Consider the following 25755-nt stretch of genomic DNA (forward strand, 5'->3'; position numbering starts at 1 on the left):
TATCCCTGAGGTAGCATAAAATCCAGTCATCAGTTTTCTGAGGATCAGTGGAAAATCCAGTGATCGGAGCAACTTGGAGCGAGGCCTGGTCATTGGGGTGGACTAACCGGGGAAAGGATGCCAATCTTGGGGGGTTATCTCATGGAGCAGTATGGAAAGTATATGGGGACTAGAGCAATCGAGGGAAAACATCTAGAGAAATACCGTAGGATCCTGTGAGCTACAACACTGGTGTCTAAATAACACGTCCAAACTTACAACTCACCACTCCTTATCACAGAAAAAAAAAAATTACCACTAAGCAGTGGAGAAACATATGGATCCAGGTCTCTGTGGAGAAATATGGCCGCTCAGATGAATCCAGATCTCTGTGAAGAAACATGGCCGGTCAGATGGATCCAGATCTCTGTGGAGAAACATGGCCGGTCAGATAGATCCAGATCTCTGTGGAGAAACATGGCCGGTCAGATGGATCCAGATCTCTGTGAAGAAACATGGCCGCTCAGATGGATCCTGATCTCTATGAAGAAACATGGCCGGTCAGATGGATCCAGATCTCTGTGGAGAAACATGGCCGGTCAGATGGATCCAGATCTCTGTGGAGAAACATGGCCGGTCAGATGGATCCAGATCTCTGTGGAGAAACATGGCCGGTCAGATGGATCCAGATCTCTGTGGAGAAACATGGCCAGTCAGATGGATCCAGATGTCTGTGGAGAAACATGGCCGGTTAGATGGATCCAGATCTCTGTGGAGAAACATGGCCGGTCAGATGGATCCAGATCTCTGTGGAGAAACATGGCCGGTCGGATGGATCCAGATCTCTGTGGAGAAACATGGCCGGTCAGATGGATCCAGATCTCTGTGGAGAAACATGGCCAGTCACATGGATCCTAATCTCTATGAAGAAACATGGCCGGTCAGATGGATCCAGATCTCTGTGGAGAAACATGGCCAGTCACATGGATCCTAATCTCTATGAAGAAACATGGCCGGTCAGGTGGATCAAGATCTCTGGGGAGGAACATGGCCGGTCAGATGGATCCAGATCTCTGTGGAGAAACATGGCCGGTCAGGTGGATCAAGATCTCTGTGGAGAAACATGGCCGGTCAGATGGAACCAGATCTCTGTGGAGAAACATGGCCGGTCAGATGGAACCAGATCTCTGTGGAGAAACATGGCCGGTCAGATGGATCCAGATCTCTGTGGAGAAACATGGCCGGTCAGATAAATCTCTGTAGGGGACAGATAGATAGATAGATAGATAGATAGATAGGAGATAGATAGATAGATAGATAGGAGATAGATAGATAGGAGATAGATAGATAGATAGATAGATAGATAGATAGATAGATAGATAGATAGGAGATAGATAGATAGATAGGAGATAGATAGATAGATAGATAGATAGATAGATAGATAGATAGATAGATAGATAGGAGATAGATAGATAGATAGATAGATAGATACAAAGGAGCTAGACAGATAGATAGATATGATACATATATAATGTCAGGAGATATAATTAGAAGGTATTTCCGGCTATTACTTTCCGCCGCTGTTATGACATGTCGCCGGGCTGTGAGATCCGCAGACACGGACACGCTGGATAGACGGTGTCACTGTTTTTGCAGAAATAAATAAGAAGACGATTCAGGCTGTAAATGTATTTGGTAGTTTTTCTTTTTTTCACCAAAGATGGTGACACATGACGGCTGCCCGGCGCTGTGAGAGCCGCGGCTGTGTATCCAGAATTAGCGCCCCCCCTCCCTCCATTGCTGGTTGTGGTGACTCACGGCTTCGCACCACCACGGCCATCCTCTGTGCAGCTGGTCTCCTTTATGCTGGGGCCGTGCAGAGAACTATTATGTGTCTAGGTATTGTTCCTCTAATGACTGTGTATTAGGCTGTCAGGAGGAGGAAGCACAGATAGCAGATCGTCTATCCAGTCATTACGGAAACCATAGTGGGGCGGTCGTCGCTCCCTCATACGGCACAAAATCATGAACTGCTTTGAAGTAATAATATCCCCCCCCACACACCAGACACGCAGATCACTGGGAGTGTGGAGTGTGTAGTTGTGACGCCTCGTCCTGGGCTTGGTCTGTATTTACAGCCTTGTTATATTGGTCAGGTCGCTGTGAACGTCCCTGCAGCAGCAGTGGAGGGAACGGCTGAATTGATGCATTCTTTACAAATTGCGTGTTGTGAAGTTTTTCATTGTTTGTTACATAAAAAATAGTAAAAAAAAACAAAACATACTAATATAATTAAATTTTTATACCGCATCAATGGTTTTAGAATGCAAAAGAAAAAAAAATTTCTAAACAGTTGTCATCCAAGATTTCCTACCATTGTGTTGGTGTAGAGTCTGTGTAACTCCTTCTTATAGCTGGTTATCCTGTTGCTTCTGATATACACTCACTGCTCCGGGCTGTTCTGATCTATCTGCTTCTTCCCATCTCACAAGTAGCTTACACTGAGCGTACTGTATATATATTAGCAGCTACCAACATATACCGCCTTATACTCAGTGGTGGCATCTTGTGGCTAACAAGGAATTCAGCAGATCAGGAAGGTTTACAGAGAAACTAAAGGGGCAAATGTGTCAAGGAGTACAGGGCAATACCTTCAGTACAGACTGGAAGCTACAGTAGTGGCACATTGTTTCTGGGACACCATACCATGATATATAGCAGTGCTTCTCAAACTGTGAGGCGGGCCTTATCAGTGAGGCGCCCCCTAGTTGTTGGTGAGGCCCAGCTAAGGAGACAGTTTTCACAACAGTAACTATAATCTGCACAGTCCTTTTGCTGTTTGCAAAAATCTCTATTTAAACAACATTATTAATTTATTTTGTACTTGCTTTATTAGTATATAGAGCTTAGGAGGCGGGTGAAAGGCGGCCCTAGCATTATTTTCAGCTTTTAAATGGACTTTTACCACAGATGGTGAGGCCCAGGCACCCTCTTGGTCAGTCTGGTGAGGCCCGGGCATTGCCTTGGTCTGTTGGGTGAGGCTCCAGTAGAAAAAGGTTGAGAAGCACTGGTATAGAGGAGAACATCTATGGCAGAGAGAAGGGAACCCATGGTAGAGAGGAGGGAACCCATGGTAGAGAAGAGGGAACCTATAGTAGAGAGGAGGATACCCATGGTAGAGAGGAGGGAACCCATGGTAGAGAAGAGGGAACCTATAGTATAGAGGAGGATACCCATAGTAGAGAGGAGGGAACCCATGGTAGAGAGGTGGGAACCTATAGTAGAGAGAAGGGAACCCATAGTAGAGAGGAGGATACCCATAGTAGAGAGGAGGATACCCATGGTAGAGAGGAGGGAACCCATAGTAGAGAGGAGGGAACCCATAGTAGAGAGAAGGGAGCCCATAGTAGAGAGAAGGGAGCCCATAGTAGAGAGGAGGGAACCCATGGTAGAGAAGAGGGAACCTATAGTAGAGAGGAGGATACCCATGGTAGAGAGGAGGGAACCCATAGTAGAGAGGAGGGAACCCATAGTAGAGAGAAGGGAGCCCATAGTAGAGAGGAGGGAACCCATGGTAGAGAAGAGGGAACCTATAGTAGAGAGGAGGATACCCATGGTAGAGAGGAGGGAACCCATGGTAGAGGTGGGCACCTATAGTAGAGAGGAGGATACCCATGGTAGAGAGGAGGGAACCCATGGTAGAGAGGTGGGAACCTATAGTAGAGAGAAGGGAACCCATAGTAGAGAGGAGGATACCCATAGTAGAGAGGAGGATACCCATAGTAGAGAGGAGGATACCCATGGTAGAGAGGAGGGAACCCATAGTAGAGAGGAGGGAACCCATAGTAGAGAGGAGGGAACCCATAGTAGAGAGGAGGATACCCATAGTAGAGAGGAGGATACCCATGGTAGAGAGGAGGGAACCCATAGTAGAGAGGAGGGAACGCATAGTAGAGAGGAGGACACCTATGGTAGAGGAGGGAACCCACAGTAGAGAGGAGGATACCCATAGTAGAGAGGAGGACACCTATGGTAGAAAGGAGGGAACCCGTGGTAGAGAGGAGGACACCCACGGTAGAAAGGAGGAAACCTATGGGAGAGAGGAGGGAACCTATGATAGAGAGGAGAGAACATATAGTAGAGGGGAAGGCACCCATGGTAGAGAGGAGGAAACACATTTTAGAGAGGAGAACACCCATGGTAGAGGAGGGAACCCATAGTAGAGAGGAGGGAACCCATAGTAGAGAGGAGGACACCCACGGTAGAAAGGAGGAAACCTATGGGAGGGGGAGGGAACCTATGATAGAGAGGAGAGAACATATAGTAGAGGGGAAGGCACCCATGGTAGAGAGGATGGAACCCATCCCAGACTTTGCAATGAGAGAGAGGGAGAAATCCCCAGCTCTTCAGCATCCTGTGTGAGTACAACCAATAAGAGATTACTCGGCACAATGCAGAAGCTGCTGTATGAGAGTCAGTGTAGCCTGCAGCATCGTGGACACATAGACCTCACGTCCTGCAGCAACCGAGAGGGACGGATCCACAGGAGGAAAGTCTGGAACAAACTGCACATCAGGGGCTACGGGAATGAATGAGGGAATGAATGAGGGAATGAATGAGGGAATGACCACCCAGAGAGGACACTAATCCATGTACAATATGAATCTCTCCATGTGAGAGCTGGCCATAGCCTTTATATATCAGATAGCTGCTCTATGAGAAGTGAATGACCCCCACCCATCATTAGATCACTTCTCTCTCCCCTCTGGTCTCCATGTCACTGTGGGAGATGCATTTCATAGACTTACAATGGAGACTGTTTTGTTCTGACTATTCGGGGAGTCTGTACAACCGGACCCTGAACCATTAAACCTTTATTTTAAGGGCTGTATTGCAGGGCTGCTATGTGCTATTCCCACAGGGTTAGGAATGTAGGTCACATATATAGATTCCCCGGACCTGTCAATGTGACGCCCATGTGTAAAGTGACCCTAAATACCAACATGGCTGAAGCCGACTGTATATAGATAACTGCAGTCCTCCTATACACAATGTATGTCGCTGTGAGGCACACCCGCAGCCATGGTGACACAGTATACAGTATACAGACTGTGATGTACATACCGTATGTTGTGCTGATGTCCTATGCAGAATGGAGCCCTGTCTATGTTCATGTTGGAATGCTTGGCAGGTTTTCTGCGGCTGACATGATTGGTAACATAGTGACATAGAAATAGTACCGCCACACACCAAGCTTCTAGTAACATAGAAATACCACCGCCACACATCATGTTTCTAGTAACACAGAAATACTACTGCCACACACCAAGCTTCTAGTGACATAGAAATACCACCGTCACACACCATGACTGTAGTAACATAGAAATACCACCGCCACACACCATGCTTCTAGTGATATAGAAATACTACCGCCACACACCATGCCTGTAGTAACATAGAAATACCACCGCCACACACCATGCTTCTAGTAACATAGAAATACTACCGCCACACACCAAGCTTCCAGTGACATAGAAATACCACCGCCATACACCAAGCTTCTAGTAACATAAAAATACTACCGCCACACACCAAGCTTCTAGTGACATAGAAATACTACCGCCACACACCAAGCTTCTAGTAACATAGAAATACTACCGCCACACACCAAGCTTCTAGTGACATAGAAATACTACCGCCACACACCATGCCTGTAGTAACAGAAATACTACCGCCACACACCGAGCTTCTAGTGACATAGAAATACCACCGCCACACATCATGTTTCTAGTAACAGAAATACCACCACCACACACCATGCTTCTAGTGACATAGAAATATCACAGCCACACACCAAGCTTTTAGTACCCTAGAATTATCACCGTTTGGGTAGGGAAGCTGGGGGGGGTCTGGAGGGGGGGTCTCCGCACCATCAGGTTGCAGGGCTGAGCTGTGTGCTGTATCCCCACTGAGCCATTACTACAAGTAGAGGGCTGCGTGTACCTCATCCCCGGAGTATCTAAGCAAGCCGCCAGTGCAGAACACCTGACTATACCGCCATATCATTCCTTCGTAGGTGTCATTAATAAATGAAAGGAAATGAAGATTTCCACTTCTCGCCCTGTGTATAATACCGCCATCTGCTTTACATGGCAGGAGCCAGCTGGGAGCGTGCATGCATATGGTTGTATGCTGGGGATATGTCACGTATACATATGCCATGTGCTGGCGTGTTTATTTCAGCTTTTGTCTGGTACATGCCTGAAGGCTGCGTTGTAGCACATCAAATAGGAGCTGGTAATGATGGCGGTGTTATACACAGAGGAGGGGTCCCAGAAGATGGCGGTGTTATACACAGAGGAGGGGCCCCGGAGGATGGAGGTGTTATACACAGAGGAGGGGCCCCGGAGGATGGAGGTGTTATACACAGAGGAGGGGCCCCGGAGGATGGAGGTGTTATACACAGAGGAGGGGTCCCGGAGGATGGTGGTGTTATACACAGAGAAGGGGTCCCGGAGGATGGCGGTGTTATACACAGAGGAGGGGTCCCGGAGGATGGCGGTGTTATACACAGAGGAGGGGTCCCGGAGGATGGCGGTGTTATACACAGAGGAGGGGCCCCGGAGGATGGAGGTGTTATACACAGAGGAGGGGCCCCGGAGGATGGCGGTGTTATACACAGAGGAGGGGCCCCGGAGGATGGAGGTGTTATACACAGAGGAGGGGCCCCGGAGGATGGAGGTGTTATACACAGAGGAGGGGCCCCGGAGGATGGAGGTGTTATACACAGAGGAGGGGCCCCGGAGGATGGCGGTGTTATACACAGAGGAGGGGTCCCGGAGGATGGAGGTGTTATACACAGAGGAGGGGCCCCGGAGGATGGCGGTGTTATACACAGAGGAGGGGTCCCAGAAGATGGCGGTGTTATACACAGAGGAGGGGCCCCGGAGGATGGAGGTGTTATACACAGAGGAGGGGCCCCGGAGGATGGCGGTGTTATACACAGAGGAGGGGTCCCGGAGGATGGAGGTGTTATACACAGAGGAGGGGCCCCGGAGGATGGCGGTGTTATACACAGAGGAGGGGTCCCGGAGGATGGAGGTGTTATACACAGAGGAGGGGTCCCGAAGGATGGAGGTGTTATACACAGAGGAGGGGTCCCGGAGGATGGCGGTGTTATACACAGAGGAGGGGTCCCGGAGGATGGAGGTGTTATACACAGAGGAGGGGTCCCGGAGGATGGAGGTGTTATACACAGAGGAGGGGCCCCGGAGGATGGAGGTGTTATACACAGAGGAGGGGCCCCGGAGGATGGAGGTGTTATACACAGAGGAGGGGTCCCGGAGGATGGAGGTGTTATACACAGAGGAGGGGCCCCGGAGGATGGAGGTGTTATACACAGAGGAGGGGCCCCGGAGGATGGCGGTGTTATACACAGAGGAGGGGTCCCAGAAGATGGCGGTGTTATACACAGAGGAGGGGCCCCGGAGGATGGAGGTGTTATACACAGAGGAGGGGCCCCGGAGGATGGCGGTGTTATACACAGAGGAGGGGTCCCGGAGGATGGAGGTGTTATACACAGAGGAGGGGCCCCGGAGGATGGAGGTGTTATACACAGAGGAGGGGTCCCGGAGGATGGAGGTGTTATACACAGAGGAGGGGCCCCGGAGGATGGAGGTGTTATACACAGAGGAGGGGTCCCGGAGGATGGAGAGGCTGGGGGTAGTAATGATGGCGGTGTTATACACAGAGGAGGGGTCTGTATATATGGAAGACCCTCCCTGTCAGTGGATGACCCTCCTCGTCAGTGGATGACACTCGCTGTCAGTGGATGACACTCCCTGTCAGTGGATGACCCTCCCTGTCAGTGGATGACACTCCCTGTCAGTGGATGACCCTCCTCGTCAGTGGATGACCCTCCCCGTCAGTGGATGACCCTCCCCGTCAGTGGATGACCCTCCCCGTCAGTGGATGACCCTCCTCGTCAGTGGATGACCCTCCCGGTCTGTGGATGACCCTCCCGGGCTGTGGATGACACTCCCTGTCAGTGGCTGACACTCCCTGTCAGTGGCTGACCCTCCCGGTCTGTGGATGACCCTGCCTGTCTGTGGATGACCCTCCCTGTCAGTGGATGACCCTCCCGGTCTGTGGATGACCCTGCCTGTCAGTGGATGACCCTCCCTGTCAGTGGATGACCCTACCTGTCAGTGGATGACCCTCACGGTCAGTGGATGACCCTGCCTGTCTGTGGATGACCCTCCTCGTCAGTGGATGACCCTACCTGTCAGTGGATGACCCTCCCTGTCAGTGGATGACCCTAACACCTCCCATCTGTAGCGGGTGTATTGTACGCTCTCAGCTCCTGTGGTTCCCTGGATAGAGCACATACGTCTCCTCTCCTGCAGCAGGTTGTATCATGGAGGATTCTGAGAATTCCTTCCTGGAGAACATTCCATGGAACTTCCTGTAACCTTCTAGAACACTGGTGCCCTTCTTATTACCGTAATAGTTATATAATGTAACCGCACATTATACCAGTAATAGCTCTGTATACTGAGGGGGTCGGCAGCTGCGGATGGGGTCTGGGGAGGTTGGGATTATTACACAGTACATGGTATACGGTATATTACTATGGGATGGTACATAGTATACGGTATATTACTATGGGATGGTACATGGTATATGGTATACGGTATATTAATATGGGATGGTACATGGTATATTACTATGGGATGGTACATGGTATACGGTACATTACTATGGGATGGTACACGGTATATCACTATGGGATGGTACATGGTATATTACTATGGGATGGTACATGGTATATATATATATATTACTATGGGATGGTACATGGTATACGGTATATTACTATGGGATGGTACATGGCATACGGTACATTACTGTGGGATGGTACATGGTATACGGTATATTACTATGGGATGGTACATAGTATACGGTATATTACTATGGGATGGTACATGGTATATGGTATACGGTATATTAATATGGGATGGTACATGGTATATTACTATGGGATGGTACATGGTATACGGTACATTACTATGGGATGGTACACGGTATATCACTATGGGATGGTACATGGTATATTACTATGGGATGGTACATGGTATATATATATATATTACTATGGGATGGTACATGGTATACGGTATATTACTATGGGATGGTACATGGCATACGGTACATTACTGTGGGATGGTACATGGCATACGGTACATTACTGTGGGATGGTACATGGTATACGGTATATTACTATGGGATGGTACATGGTATATAGTATACGGTATATTACTATGGGATGGTACATGGTATATTACTATGGGATGGTACATGGTATATTACTATGGGATGGTACATGGTATACGGTACATTACTATGGGATGGTACACGGTATATCACTATGGGATGGTACATGGTATATTACTATGGGATGGTACATGGTATATATATATATATTACTATGGGATGGTACATGGTATACGGTATATTACTATGGGATGGTACATGGTATACGGTATATTACTATGGGATGGTACATGGTATACTACTATGGGATGGTACATGGCATACGGTATATTACTATGGGATGGTACATGGCATACGGTACATTACTATGGGATGGTACATGGTATACGGTATATTACTATGGGATGGTACATGGTATACGGTATATTACTATGGGATGGTACATGGTATACGGTATATTACTATGGGATGGTATACGGTATATGTACATTACTATGGGATGGTACATGGTATACGGTATATGTGTGGTACTCGGCCAGTAGTGTTAGTGTCGTGACATCAGTGCTAGTTCAGCACACAGGTGTGATGTTGATACCTGTTTAGTGTATGGCTGGTTTGTGTCCCCAAAATGGTCGGTGACCTGTCACTGTAGTCCTGAGTGGCAACTGACCCACCCGGACTATCAGTACCAGCACCCACAGACAGGGGAAAATAACCCAAGGTGTGCGGTGGTGTGTGTATAGGTGCCAGTGCAGACAGAAGATGACAGAGTCTTTACAACGTTACTGTATAACTCAGTGTACACGGTTTACAGACAATGATAATCCTGATACACACTTGAGTGTCTGACTTGGTGCTTGAGAAAAGTAGTAGTAGTGCTTTGTAGAAGGTAGAGCGAAGAGGAGTTTGCCAGAAGAGCCCTATGGCCAATGTAGCCTTGTACTCTGCCAGAACTTTAGTAGCGATCTGTAGTGAAGTGAAGTGATACTCGTACTCATGTTTAGACTATGTCTGACCGCCTTGTGACCCTAGTGTTGTAGAACCCGTCCAAGGTGGGTAGCACGAGCCCCAGCTGTGGTTATCTGGGTGTAGCTAGGCATTCCACTTACCTGCACTGCACAGTGGGACACGTAGACCTTTTCTTTACGGTAGCTTTGTCCTACTGTGATCAGCTTCTCTTCCTTCAGGAGACTGTCATGGAGTTTTGAGAAACATGTTCCTGGCATGGGCTAGGGTGTTCCTTGGTGGCTACTCTCTCTTACTTGTGCTTAGCACTGCATAGTGTAAGTAGTAGTTGCTTTAGATGAACCCTCTGTCACTCTCTGCATCTGTTCACACTGATAACCTAGTCTGAACTGACCTGACTCACTTCCTCCCACGCAGAGCTAACTCCTCCTCCAGGGGCTGTGAGTGTAAGAGAGCAAGGATAGGATAGGTTGAAAAAAAAGAGCACCTCCTAGTGGTCAGCACATAAGACCTGGTACAAACAACTTAACCCATTACCTCCTTCAGCTGTGCAATAGTAATACATATACATACATTAGGAATACTGACACCCAGTGGGGAAACTGCGTACTTCATCCACCCCTTGTTTAACCTGAGAACTTTTGGACAGGTGCATTAAAGAATCACTAGCAGTGGGACACCACAAGTGTATCCCTTTCTGGGTTGTTGTTTAGATATAAAAAGTTGTTTAGAAAACACATCTAGTTCATCCTGCGCCTCCTGGTTCATGAATACAGTATTAGAAATCCAACATCTGTAGGAGAAAAGAGACTGGAGTGAGACAGAGACTCCAGCAGCTCCATTGTGGTGTCCCGGTCTCCTTCCTGTAGCAGCTGTAACATGGATGGACCTCTGCTTGCTGCTGTAGAATAGTAACATGGATGGACCTCTGCTTGCTGCTGTAGATTAGTAACATGGATGGACCTCTGCTTGCTGATGTAGAATAGTAACATGGATGAAGACCTCTGCTTGCTGCTGTAGATTAGTAACATGGATGAAGACATCTGCTTGCTGCTGTAGAATAGTAACATGGATGGACCTCTGCTTGCTGCTGTAGAATAGTAACATGGATGGACCTTTGTATGCTGCTGTAGAATAGTAACATGGATGGACCTCTGCTTGCTGCTGTAGAATAGTAACATGGATGGACCTCTGCTTGCTGCTGTAGAATAGTGACATGAATGGACCTCTGCTTGCTGCTGTAGAATAGTAACATGTATGGACCTTTGCTTGCTGCTGTAGAATAGTAACATGGATGGACCTCTGCTTGCTGCTGTAGAATAGTAACATGGATGGACCTCTGCTTGCTGCTGTAGAATAGTAACATGGATGGACCTTTGCTTGCTGCTGTAGAATAGTAACATGGATGGACCTCTGCTTGCTGCTGTAGAATAGTAACATGGATGGACCTTTGCTTGCTGCTGTAGAATAGTAACATGGATGGACCTCTGCTTGCTGCTGTAGAATAGTAACATGGATGGATCCCTGCTTGCTGCTGTAGAATAGTGACACTCATTGTTCACCTCCAGGGGGTGACAGTCTATCCTGGTCATGTGACAGGAGTGCTAGCTTGCACCTCTACTACACATCCTGTAACTATACCGGGCCCGGCACCCGTGTGATCATCACATGACCAGGGCAGAGTTACTGCAAGCAGAGGTCCTAAGAACAGTGAGGGCTTAAAGGGGCACTCTAGTGAAAATGTTTTTCTTTCAAATCAATCAGAAAGTTATACAGATTTATCAGCTGCTGTATGTCCTGCAGGAAGTGGTGTATTCTTTCCAGTCTGACAAAGTGCAGAGGAGGTGAGTATACACGGGTGACGAATACCTGTATACAGGTGATCACTGCTGGTCCCCCAATTAAAGGAGTACTCCGGCGAAAAATGTTTTCTTTTCAAATCAACTGGTGTCAGGAAATTATATAGGTTTGTACATTACTTCTATTTAAAAGTTTTCAGTCTTCCAGTACTTATCAGCTGTTGTATGTCCTGCAGGAAGTGGTGTATTCTCTCCACTCTGACACAGTGCTCTCTGCTGCCACCTCTGTCCATGTCAGGAACTGTCCAGAGCAGGAGAGGTTTTCTGGTTCAATGTTTTTATTAAGTTTTTTTTTAAGAACATAATACAAAAGAGAAAATCTATAAGCACTGACTTTAGTGCCAACAGTAAAGTTAACATGTTTGTTCAAGAGAGGTTTTCTATGGGGATTTGCTGCAGCTCTGGATAGTTCCTGACATGGACAGAGGTGGCAGCAGAGAGCACTGTGTCAGACTGGTGAGAATACACCACTTTCTGCAGGACATACAGCAACTGATAAGTACTGGAACGCTTGATTAGACTAATCTTATGGTAGATTCACTTTAAGGGTGCGTTCACACGTAACGGATCCGCAGTGGATCCCTGCCCTGTACACTCTGGGCAGACAAACTTGCAGCAGGATGGAGATCCCGCTGTGAGTATGTCTGCAGCCCCTCGCCGCCAGAGCGTATACATCACCTGCTCCCCGCTCTGGCTTGCTTCGGGACTCCCGTTGTCTTCACGTCCCGCTCAGCCAATCAGTGCGCAGCGCACTGATTGGCTGAGCGGGACGTGCAAGAAGCCCCTAAGCAAGCAGGAGCGGGGAGCAGGTGATGTATACGCTCCGGAGGCCGGGGGTTAGCAAGAGTGAGCAAGGCTTCTACAGAGGACTGAGAGCGTGTATACAGTGCTGTGTACGTGTCATACAGCTATGTGATACACCAAGCGTGTGGTACATGGGGGGAGATTTATCAAACATGGTGTAAAGGGAAACTGGCGCAGTTGCCGCTAGCAACCAATCAGATTCACAGAGTCTGTGAGGAATGAAAGGCGGAATCTGATTGGTTGCGGGGGGGGGGTTACTGAGCCAGTCTCACTTTACACCATGTTTGATAAATCTCGCCCTGTGTGTGTGATACACCGCACATGTGATACGCCGTCCCCGCAGCACATCGCACAGCGGGAGGATGCCAGGCAGCACTGTACTTTGACCGGCCTCATCGCCTGCTGAGGTAGTTCAATCTGGATTTACCAGGAAGTAGGAGATGAATGAGAAGAGATGCGGCGTCCTCCGCCATCCAGGATTAGGTGTGGAGATGAAAGCGCAGCTCAGCTTACAGGTTTAACCCTTCACGTAATGTGAGAGTATTCACATCCCCCAGGTATCTGCTCCCTCCTGACCGTACACTGCCGCCCCCCCCCTGACCGTACACTGCCGCCCCTCCTGACCATACACTGCCGTCTCCTCCTGACCGTACACTGCCGCCTCCTTCTGACCGTACACTGCCGCCCCCCCTGACCGTACACTGCCGCCCCCCCCCTGACCGTACACTGCCGCCCCCCCCTGACCGTACACTGCCGCCCCCCCCTGACCGTACACTGCCGCCCCCTCCTGACCGTACACCGCCGCCCCCCCTGACCGTATACTGCCGTCTCCTCCTGACCCTACACTGCCGCCCCCTCCTGACCGTACACTGCCGTCTCCTCCTGACCATACACTGCCGTCTCCTCCTGACCCTACACTGCTGCCCCCTCCTGACCGTACACTGCCGCCCCCTCCTGACCGTACACTGCCGCCCCCTCCTGACCGTACACTGCCGCCCCCTCCTGACCGTACACTGCCGTCTCCTCCTGACCGTACACTGCCGCCCCCTCCTGACCGTACACTGCCGCCCCCTCCTGACCGTACACTGCCGCCCCCTCCTGACCGTACACTGCCGCCCCCCTGCTAACAATACACTGCCGCCCCCTCCTGACCGTACACTGCCGCCCCCTCCTGACCGTACACCGCCACCCCCCCCTGACCGTACACTGCTGCCCCTCCTGACCGTACACTGCTGCCCCTCCTGACCGTACACTGCCGCACCCCTGACCGTACACTGCCGCCTCCTCCTGACCGTATACTGCCGCCCCCTCCTGACCGTACACCGCCACCCCCTACTGACCGTACACTGCCATCCCCTCCTGACCGTACACTGCCGCCTCCTCCTGACCGTACACTGCCGCCCCCTCCTGATCGTACACCGCCGCCCCCTCCTGATCGTACACCGCCGCCCCCTTCTGACCGTACACCGCCGCCCCCTCCTGACCCTACACTGCCGCCCCCTCCTGACCATTACACTGTTGTACTATGCGGCTACCATTAGTCTCTCGCCCTGGTCACCTGTGCCCGAGGTGTCTGGGACTGAGCTTCATAGATTCCAGGGTGAACAATCAAATAGTCTGTGTGGATTGTGCCAGTACAGGAAGGGTTAAAGGGGTATCCCACTCAAACATAACTTTTCTGCTGAAGACCCTGGCAGGCTGTATCTGCAACATTGTAGTTTCTTTGTAATGCTGAGAGGGTTAATTACAGTGAGGTCATTAGCAACTTGACCTCAGATTAACCCTTCCAGCTTTACAGAGAAGCTAATTGCAGATACAGCCTGCCATGGACTTGTTTTCATCAGCTGTTTAAGAAGGGAGGGAGGGAGGAGGAGGAGTACACAGAAAAGAAAAGCTCACTCACAGATTTTTGTGTCTTCAGCAGTAAGCAGCAGCTGAGAACTGAGGAAAGGAGACTGAATAGATAATAACAAATATGGAAGGAATTGTTAGTCTCACCATGGGCAGCAACATGTTAAAAGGTTTGTCTGAGTGGAGTACCCCTTTAAGCGTCCATACCTTATATGCTCATAAATGTGACTATGAAAGGTATAAAGAACATCCTGTGGGTGGTGACGTTTTTACAGTGTTGTGTGTTGGTGTATACGGGGCTGCTATCTCTATGGCAGTCACATGAACCAGAGTATACACAACCATCACAGCGAGAGCACAAAGGAGTCACAATCATCTATAGTAAATGACTGGTGAGTGGAATGATGGGAGATATAACATAGTAACCTGAGAAGCCATCACCGGCTGCTTTATATGTCATAGGGGACAATACATATATCCTGTTATTATAGAAGCAGGAAGGTATATATGGGGGGGGGGGGGGTGTATGTACATGTCGGCCATGTTGGATTTTTGTACATGAGGAGTAAAGCCGCTATCGCAGTCTGCAAGTGTGTCTCTTCTCTATATAGGTGTAACAGATGCACGCTCAGCCATAGTGAGTGTGCATATCTATGTGGTGACATGTATGGCCAGTATCATACGTGTATCAGGGCTGTGGCCCATAGAAGTACACGGTGCAGCTCCTTATTGAAGCTTTATCAGCTGTTACAGGGACAAATCTCCCCTTAGGAAAAATGCAAAGTAGACGTCGCATAAGCGGCAGTGGAAAGTACTGAGAAGGGGAGCGCCGCTCTTCCTGGCACTGCCAGACATTTGCATAGACTTCACTGTGGTCTATGCAACTTCCCGGATCTATATGGGACATATCAGAGGGGCCGTATGATATGTCACATGACATCCTGCAGGCGTATAACACATGGGCTGCCGGGGCATGCTGGGAGTTGTAGTTATACAACAGCTGGAGATCACTGCTGTCATGTGTCAGCTCTATAGAGGAGCAATGGCCGCCCGACCTGTATACAGTGTCAGCCTTGTATCTGGAATATAATACTACACCCGGCACAGTCTCCTGACCCCTCAGCATGTCCCACGACCTGATTCTTCTATAGAGACATAAGAGGAGTCTGACAGCAGCTTCTCCTATTGAGAACACGTGCATGCTCGGCTGAGGTGAGCATCCATATGTATGTGGGGATAAGGAGACATAGCTGTCAGATGAGTCTTATGTGTAAAACCTTCTTAAAGCGGTATTCCACCCAAACATAACTTCTGATATGTTGCTGCCCCATGGTGAGACTAACAATTGCTTCCAGACTTGTTATTATCTATCCAGTCTCCTTCCCCCAGTTCTCAGCTGCTGCTTTCTGCTGAAGACACAAAAATCTGTGTGTGAGCTTTTCTCTCCCAGCCCCCCCCCCCCCCTCACTTCTGAGACGGCTGATGTAAACAAGTCCCTGACTGGCTGTATCTGCAACATTGTAGCTTCTTTGTAATGCTGGGAGGCTTTATCACAGTGAGGTCATCAGCAACTTGACCTCTAATTAACACTCCCAGTATTACAAAGAATGGACCCCCCCCAAACAATCTATTAAATAATCCAGACATCTTGCAGTTTCCATTCTGGCCACTAGGCCTAATATTAAGCAGAGACCAACTAGCAGTCTCCTCCTCATCACAACAGACAGGAGCACAGTGATAGGTGACATCAGTAAATATAATATAGACAATAAGACAATAGATGAAGCTCACTGCTCAGCCTCACCCTCCCTGAGGAGTAAACTTTGGGTAGGTCACACAGCATGCCCAAAAACATTGCCATTCTAGTGAATTAGATCTGAGCCAGTCTATTGGGTAAAACTATCTGTCTGTAAATGCTGCCATAGTGCACCGTGTCTCCTTCCTGCAGTGGAGACTCCTCCAGCTAAAGTGAACACAGCACCTCAGCTCTGCCCCCTGCTGATTTCCAGCTGAAATGGAAGAGAGTGTTAGGGCTCGTTCCCACAGAGCAAAAGCAGCTGAATTTCTGCGCTGAATCAGCGCTGAAATTTCCGCCGTTAAAATAGGTGCAGAGCTAATTTCCATTGTGTTGAATGGAAATTCTGCTCTGCAGTTCACACAGTGGAATTTCCGCACTGAACTAATCCGCTTTCCGCCAGAAGAATGAACATGTTCATTCTTCCGCTAGCGGAAGCCTATACAAATCAATGGGGCTCTGATTTTCTGTTTCAGCGCGGATTACGCGCGTATTCAGCGCGTAATACAAGCGGAAATTACTCGCTGAATCAGCGCGGAAATGGGGAAAAGGGGGGGGAGGAGGATTCTAGTATATGTTCTGGTATAGTCTAGTTTACTCGCCAAATACTCGCTGAATTTCAGCGCTGAATGCATGCGGATTCAGCGCGGATTCCTCGAGTATTCCGCGCTGAATTTGTCAAGAGCTGATTACGAGCTGAACACTTTCCTAGCAGAATACGCAGGGATTCTGCTTACATTCTGCTTATATTCTGCTCGGAATTCAGCGTCAGTTGATTTCAGGCGGAAATATTTCCTTGCGTAATCCGCTCCTTTTGCTCTGTGTGAACGTAGCCTTAACAGTCCCAGTTGTCTGGCAGCAGCTTACCTGTCCATTCCCAGGGGAGGCTGCTATGTATGAGAGAGAGTTGTCCATTACCACCAAAAATGGTTCATTCAGCTAGGAATACACAGGTGTCCACTGGGACTTGTGGTTCTACCCAATGGCAAGCTTAGGTCATAGTAACCAGAGCGGGACGTTGGAGCCTAGAACATGTAGTGCGGTGATGTATGACACTGGAGTGGCCGTAGTGTCTTCTCGGAGGTGGGAAATGTGTCTGACTCCGTCTCAGAGGTAGATGAGGGATGTATGGGGATGGAACGTGTATATATGGGGATGGAACGTGTATGGGGACGAAACATGTATAGGGGGGGAACGTGTATGGGGACAGAAAGTGTATGGGGACGGAACGTGTATGTATGGGGATGGAACGTGTATGTATGGGGATGGAACATGTATGTATGGGGATGGAACGTGTATGGGGACAGAAAGTGTATGGGGACGGAACGTGTATATATGGGGACGGAACGTGTATGTATGGGGATGGAACATGTATGTATGGGGATGGAACGTGTATATATGGGGACGGAACGTGTATGTATGGGGATGGAACATGTATGTATGGGGATGGAACGTGTATGTATGGGGACGGAACGTGTATGTATGGGGATGGAACGTGTATGTATGGGGACGGAACGTGTATGTATGGGGACGGAACGTGTATGTATGGGGACGGAACATGTATGTATGGGGACGGAACGTGTATGTATGGGGACGGAACGTGTATGTATGGGGACGGAACATGTATGTATGGGGATGGAACGTGTATGTATGGGGATGGAACGTGTATGTATGGAGATGGAACGTGTATGGGGACGAAACGTGTATAGGGGGGGAACGTGTATATATGGGGACGGAACGTGTATATATGGGGACGGAACGTGTATGTATGGGGATGGAACGTGTATGGGGACAGAACGTCTCTGGTGCTTTGAGCAAAGATGAAGAAGTCCCACACATAGTAAACAGGAACAGGTCTGTATTGTGGTGAATGCGGTTATAATATTTGGCTTCACGGTAGTTCTCAATGACATAGTCTCCGGCTCACAGGAGCAAATGCGAGGAGGTGGACAAGTAGATTACTCCTCAGAGGTGGATAAGTAGATCACTCCTCAGAGGTGGACAAGTAGATCATTCCTCAGAGGTGGACAAGTAGATCATTCCTCAGAGGTGGACAAGTAGATCATTCCTCAAAGGTGGAAAAGTAGATCACTCCTTCTCAGAGGTGGACAAGTAGATCACTCCTTCTCAGAGGTGGACAAGTAGATCACTTGTTAAAGGTAGACAAGTAAATCACTCCTTCTCAAAGGTGGACATGTAGATTATTCCTTCTCAGAGGTGGACAAGTAGATCACTTCTTCTCAGAGGTGGGCAAGTAGATCACTTCTCAAAAGTGGGCGAGTAGATCACCCCTTCTCAGAGGTGGGCAAGTAGATCACTCCTTCTCAGAGGTGGACAAGTAGATCACTCCCTCTCAGAGGTGGACAAGTAGATCACTCCCTCTCAGAGGTGGACATGTAGATTACTCCTTCTCAGAGGTGGACAAGTGGATCACTCCTCAGAGGTGGACAAGTCGATCACTCCTTCTCAGAGGTGGACAAGTAGATTACTCCTTCTCAGAGGTGGACAAGTAGATTACTTCTTCTCTTAGGTGGACAAGTAGATCACTCCTTCTCAGAGGTGGACAAGTAGATCACTCCTCATATCCCCTTAGCAAGGACTGGAGTGGTTTCTTGGAGATCAGACTGTGGGATGGAGCCTGTGAGATCTCCTGTGCTCCCGGCTGAGTGAAGATGATGGCTTTGGGCCTAAGCTCAGCACATGTGCACAGCCCTGAGGCCGGCTGGGACTACTCTGAGCACATGGCTCCTACCAGGGAGGCCTCATCCCAGGTTCTAGAGAGTTCTGCCATTGGAATGTATTGGTAAAATCTGCGCGAGCTCTGTACAGGTCCAGATGATGGCTGCCAGGTAAAGAGACAGCTCAGCAGGCTGACATGGAGAAGGAAATGATGTCCCATCGTCCTATCATCATCTATGGGGGGGGTCAGGTGTGTGTGGGGGGGGCTGGTAGATTTGGAGATCTGTGATTATGGTGTATATGGAGTACTATGGAGTACAGTCACAGCAGGCACCCGTGTTGGTGTGAAGAACGTGTTTGGCCGGCATCCCTGATACTCCGGGTGTGGCTGACGGGCGGCTCTTTAAATCAAGTTAATTTAGGGTTAAATAAAGGTTATCCGGGCGGATTGTTATTATAGGATGTTTCCAGGAGGTAAAGTGTTAAGCTGGCCAAACGCATAGTGAGATGAACCGGCCCTTTAAGGATGGTGTGTGGATGGCAGGTGTCAGGCTGGTAATACACTGATTGGCTGCTGGCTGACACCTATCACTCCCGACCACCCCCCTGCATGTGTACACTCAGCTCACCCCAGTGTGCATGTGTCTGAATAGGGAAGGAAGCCGCTGCCAGACACCTCAGCTGGCTGCTTATCTCCATGAGAACACAATCCAATATGACCAACCCTTCTCTCATATCGGAGAATTCGGGAAGCCCCTGTGCACATAAGATAGTGGGCGGATCCTGCCATGTGTACCCAGAGCTTTAAAGGGGTTCTTGGGTGACATCTTTGTTTTTTTTAAGTCAACTGGTGTCAGAAAGTTATATATAGATTTATATTTCTATGTAAAAATCTCCAGTCTTCCAGAACTTATCAGCTTCTGTATGTCCTGCAGGAAGAGGTGTGTTCTCTCCAGTCTGACACAGTTCTCTCTGCTGCCACCTCTGTCCATGTCAGGAACTGTCCAGAGCAGGAGAGGTTTTCTATGGGGATTTGCTGCTGCTCTGGACAGTTCCTGACATGGACAGAGGTGGCAGCAGAGAGCACTGTGTCAGACTGGAAAGAATACACCACTTCCTGCAGGACATACAGCAGCTGATAAGTACTGGAAGGCTGGAAAATTTTAACTGGAAAACATGTACAAACCTATATAATTTCCTGACACCAGTTGATTTGAAAAGAAAACATTTTTCGCCGGAGTACTCCTTTAATTGGGGGACCAGCAGTGATCGCCCGTATACAGGTATTCGTCACCCGTGTATACTTACCTCCTCTGAGGGCGCACGTGTTCTGGGGGTGAATGCTAAATCACTGGCAGACTCTTATCTCCTGTGAGAATGAAGAATCGGGCTGCTGAACTCCAATATGGACGCCAGAACAGCCCCCTGTGTAGAAGGAGTTGGAGCAGGTTTTACCTCATCTGTAATATAAGACAGAAGCCTTTCAGGGTGTGAATACTTATGCACATAACACAGTAAACAATATTTCCTGCCTCGTTCATGGTGGTCGTTCTAGATTGCAGCACAACACAGCAGGAAACCCTACCGAGGGGGGGGGGTGAGGATTTTTACAAGCCCCCCCCCCCCCCCCCCCCCCCCCCCCCCCCCCCCCCCCGGTGCGTTCCACGAGATCTCCCATTCCTAATCAGGAATCTCATGTATTTGGTTGTCACACGTAGTCGCACATTCCTGATACAACACATTAGTCATCGCTCTGACACATTCGAGGAGGAGGAGGACGAGTGCTTTCCTGAAAAGTAACTGTGCGTAAAAAAAAAACAGGTTACGAGGCTGAAGATGCAGAAGTGCTGGTGATGGGAATGCCGCCACTATTCCCAGGTCTCTGCCGTATGTCACCATAGATAGGTGAGAGGTAACACGGCGGAGGGGGGGCGGTGTAATAACACCAGCTCAGGAGGAGGAGCGCTGCTCTGGGAGCACTGGAAGCTGCGCTCTACTATCACTCTGCTATTAGAGGAAGGCGAGTCAGCTGAATCCCATAGAGGCGACTGTAATGACTCTGAGAAGACGCTTAGAGAGTCAATGACCCGTGCGGAGGGAATGAATGGGGACAGCAGGTCTATCCCCGACGCGCCGCTCCCATAACGCCCCTGTGCAGCGATGCTTCTGTCTAGTTTGGGGAATTCCATGACGTCATCGGGGATTCTTTCCGGTACAAGCAGTGAAAGTGGAAACCTGGTCGGCAGGGGTTATGCTGAGGGCCAGCTGGGACTTGTAACGATAACAAGCTTGGGTAATGCTGCGTTTACACAGAACGATTATCGTGCAAATTTGCACGATAACGATTGAATTCGAACGATAATCGTACGTACAAACAATCAAGCGACGAGCGAGAAATCGTTCATTTTGATCTTTGAACATGTTCTAAAATCGTTGTTCGTCGTTCGCAAAAAATTGATCGATCAATGTAAACAGTCGTTCACCGATTTAGCCTATGTGTGACAAAACGCAAAACGATTTTTCCGTACGATATATCGTTCCATCTAAACGCCGATCGTTATATAAAAAAAAACGTTACTTCGAAATCGTTAATCGTACGATCGGTCGAATTATTGCTCCGTGTAAACGCAGCGTTAGAGTGGCTGAAGCGGACCCTTATGGAGGGGGAGGCTGCAGGGAACATAAGGCTGATGGCTCCTCCGTAGTGAGGGGAGAGGGTGGTCCCACATCAGGGGGCGCCCTCCGTCACATCCACAATAGACCTAGTGACTCTTACCTCCAGCCGTTCTGGCAAGTATGAACATACAGTAATATATCTTATCAGAAAAAAAAGTTTCCTTCCTCACAAAACAGTTGGGGCATACAAGGCAAAAAGAAATCACTGAGAGTCCAGGTTACACTGACCAAAGGCGTCTATGGAGAGAGAAGCAGTGGGTAGGGAAGGAGTGACAGAAAGTGCTTACACTGCTCAGTGCTGCTGTATAATGTCCTCCGTGCTGCTGCAGCTCCTGGGGGTTTGCTGTCTCCTGCGTGTATATACTGTATGGAAGCCATTATAGCTGAGCTCAGGGACAGCTGACAGAGAGGAGGCTGCAGGACGGTGTAAACGTTAATATATCTTATCGGGAAAAAAAAGTTTTGTTCTCCACAAAACAGTTGGGGCATACAAGGCAAAAAGAGATCACTGTTTGGTTACACTGACCAAAGACGTCTATGGAGAGAGGAGGAGTGGGTAGGGAAGGAGTGACAGAAAGTGCTTACACTGCTCAGTGCTGCTGTATAATGTCCTCCATGCTGTCTCCTGTGTGTATATACTGTATGGCAGCCATCATAGCTGAGCTCAGGGACAGCTGACACAGAGGAGGCTGCAGGGCGGTATAAACCGCAGCAGCGTCTCTGGTTGTTATTGGGGGGTTTCTCCGGGGGGTCCGCACACAGTTCAGGGAAACGATCCTACCACTTCTGGGGAAAACCACACAACGCCTGCTCGCGGCTTATTTCCCCTTTCTGTGGGGATAACGGTTGTATGAAGACCATGACGGCACCTGGGGGGGGGGTGACAACCCTCTAAGACCCGGCAAGTCATCTAAATTCTTCCATCCATCTAGGGGCCATATATAGCCATCCTACAGGCCTTGCCTCATACATGCACTATATGGCGGCATTATTCAGGAACAATATGACACCACTGTATGTAACAGTATTATTCGTGCACAATGTGACACTATTATGTACTCACTATATGACACCATGACATGCTCCCTATAAGCCACTATTATATATATGCACTATATGGCGGCATTATACATGCACTGTATGACAGTACACTTTGTTAGCTGGTCACTGAGCCTATGTGTTATTGGGCCCTTATTCGTGTACTATATGACGCTTCTCTATGCCCACTATATGTCTGTATTATTTGTGCGCTATTGTCCAGAGACTGTATCAGTACTGCATTATTTGTGCAGTACTTGGCAGTATTGTGTGAACATTATATGACAACATTATCTGTGCCTCATATAGCAGCACTGTTTGTACAGTATAAGACACCAGTTTGTGCACTATATAACAGTATTATCTGTTTACTGGTTGTACTATTTCAGCACTATGTAGCAGTATTACTTGAGCAGGATATAACACCATTATATGTGCAGTATATAGCAGTATTTTTCCTATATGCATTATATGTGCACTATATAACATCATTATTGGTGCACTACATTGCAGTATTAAACATTTACTGTATGGCAATACTATTTGTGCATAATATAGAAGTATTCAGCACTCACTATGTGGCAGCGTGAGATCATTATTTGTGCACTATATGGCAGTATTATTAGTGTACTATATGACATTGTTATTTGTGCACTATGTTGCAGTATTTGTGCACTGTATGGCAGTATTATTCGTTCACTGCAGTATTATTAGAGGACTATATGACATTATTCGTGCACTACATTTCGGTATTGTCTGAGAACTGTATCACTGTATGATTAGCAGTATTACTTGTGCACTACATTGCAGTATTTGCACTCTGTATAGCAGCATTATTCTTGCACCATTTAACAGTATTATCTGTGCACTGTATGGTAGTATTATTCGTTCAATGTGTGTATTATTTGTGCACTGCACTGCAGTAGTATCTGCACTGTATGGCAGTATTATTTGTGCACTATGCAACATTGTTATTTCTGCACTACGTTGCAGTATCCTCTGAGCACTGTATGGCAGAATGATTAGTGGTATTATTTGTGCACTATATTGCAGTATTGCACATTGTACAGCAGCACTTTATGGTAGTATTATTCATAGACTATTTAGCTGTAGTATCTGCACACTGTATGGTAGTATTTGTGCACTACATCTCAGTAGTATTGTGCACTGTATGGTAGTATTACTCATACAATATATAGTAGTATTATTCGTGCACTATATAGCAGTATTAGTCGTGCACTGTATGGTATTATTAGTCGTACACTATCAGTATTACTCGTGTACTATATGGCAGTAGTATTTGTGCACTGTATGACAGTATAGCAGTATTATTGGTAAGTGGTCAGTATATAGCGGTATTATTGGTATTTGGGAAGTATATAGCGGTATTATTGGTATGTGGGCGGTATATAGCGGTATTATTGGTATGTGGGCGGTATATAGCGGTATTATTGGTATGTGGGCGGTATATAGCGGTATTATTGGTATGTGGGCGGTATATAGCGGTATTATTGGTATGTGGGCGGTATATAGCGGTATTATTGGTATGTGGGCGGTATATAGCGGTATTATTGGTATGTGGGCGGTATATAGCGGTATTATTGGTATGTGGGCGGTATATAGCGGTATTATTGGTATGTGGGCGGTATATAGCGGTATTATTGGAATGTGGGCGGTATATAGCGGTATTATTGGTATTTGGCCGGTATATAGCGGTATTATTGGTATGTGGCCGGTATATAGCGGTATTATTGGTATGTGAGCGGTATATAGCGGTATTATTGGTATGTGGGCGTATATAGCGGTATTATTGGTATGTGAGCGGTATATAGCGGTATTATTGGTATTTGGCCGGTATATAGCGGTATTATTGGTATGTGGGCGGTATTATTGGTATGTGAGCGGTATATAGCGGTATTATTGGTATGTGAGCGGTATATAGCGGTATTATTGGTATGTGAGCGGTATATAGCGGTATTATTGGTATGTGAGCGGTATATAGCGGTATTATTGGTATGTGGGCGGTATATAGCGGTATTATTGGTATGTGGGCGGTATATAGCGGTATTATTGGTATGTGAGCGGTATATAGCGGTATTATTGGTATGTGAGCGGTATATAGCGGTATTATTGGTATGTGGGCAGTATATAGCGGTATTATTGGTATGTGGGCGGTATATAGCGGTATTATTGGTATGTGGGCGGTATATAGCGGTATTATTGGTATGTGGGCAGTATATAGCGGTATTATTTGTATGTGGGCGGTATATAGCGGTATTATTGGTATGTGGGCGGTATATAGCGGTATTATTGGTATGTGAGCGGTATATAGCGGTATTATTGGTATGTGGGCAGTATATAGCGGTATTATTGGTATGTGGGCAGTATATAGCGGTATTATTGGTATGTGAGCGGTATATAGCAGATGAGATACAGGTGTGGATGAGGCCTTATGACGGGCAGCCCGGCCGCATCTCGGTGACAGATATCAGCGCCACATCCCGTCTCATTGCCCGGCATCACACAGGTGCGGAGACATCTGCTGAGTGATGCGGCTCCGTCCTGTGACATGAAGGACGCGGTGGTAGCAGCGGGCTCCCGGCCCCGGGGTGGTAGCGGTGAGGAGCGGCGGGCTCCAGGCTCCCGGGGTGGTAGCGGTGAGGAGCAGCGGGCTCCAGGCTCCCGGGGTGGTAGCGGTGAGGAGCAGCGGGCTCCAGGCTCCCGGGGTGGTAGCGGTGAGGAGCAGCGGGCTCCCGGCCCCGGGGTGGTAGCGGTGAGGAGCAGCGGGCGCCCGTCCCCGGGGTGGTAGCGGTGAGGAGCGGCGGGCTCCCGGCC

At 48.4% G+C, this 25755-nt stretch overlaps 1 protein-coding gene across 1 annotated transcript in view; it reads left to right on the top strand.

The window, feature by feature from the left end:
* The window catches only part of BAHD1 (bromo adjacent homology domain containing 1), a 76373-nt gene that overhangs the window by 6903 nt on the left and 43715 nt on the right, over positions 1-25755 (top strand). The window lies entirely within an intron of this gene.

This window comes from Dendropsophus ebraccatus, chromosome 13, assembly GCF_027789765.1.
Source record: "Dendropsophus ebraccatus isolate aDenEbr1 chromosome 13, aDenEbr1.pat, whole genome shotgun sequence".
Lineage (NCBI taxonomy): Eukaryota > Metazoa > Chordata > Amphibia > Anura > Hylidae > Dendropsophus > Dendropsophus ebraccatus.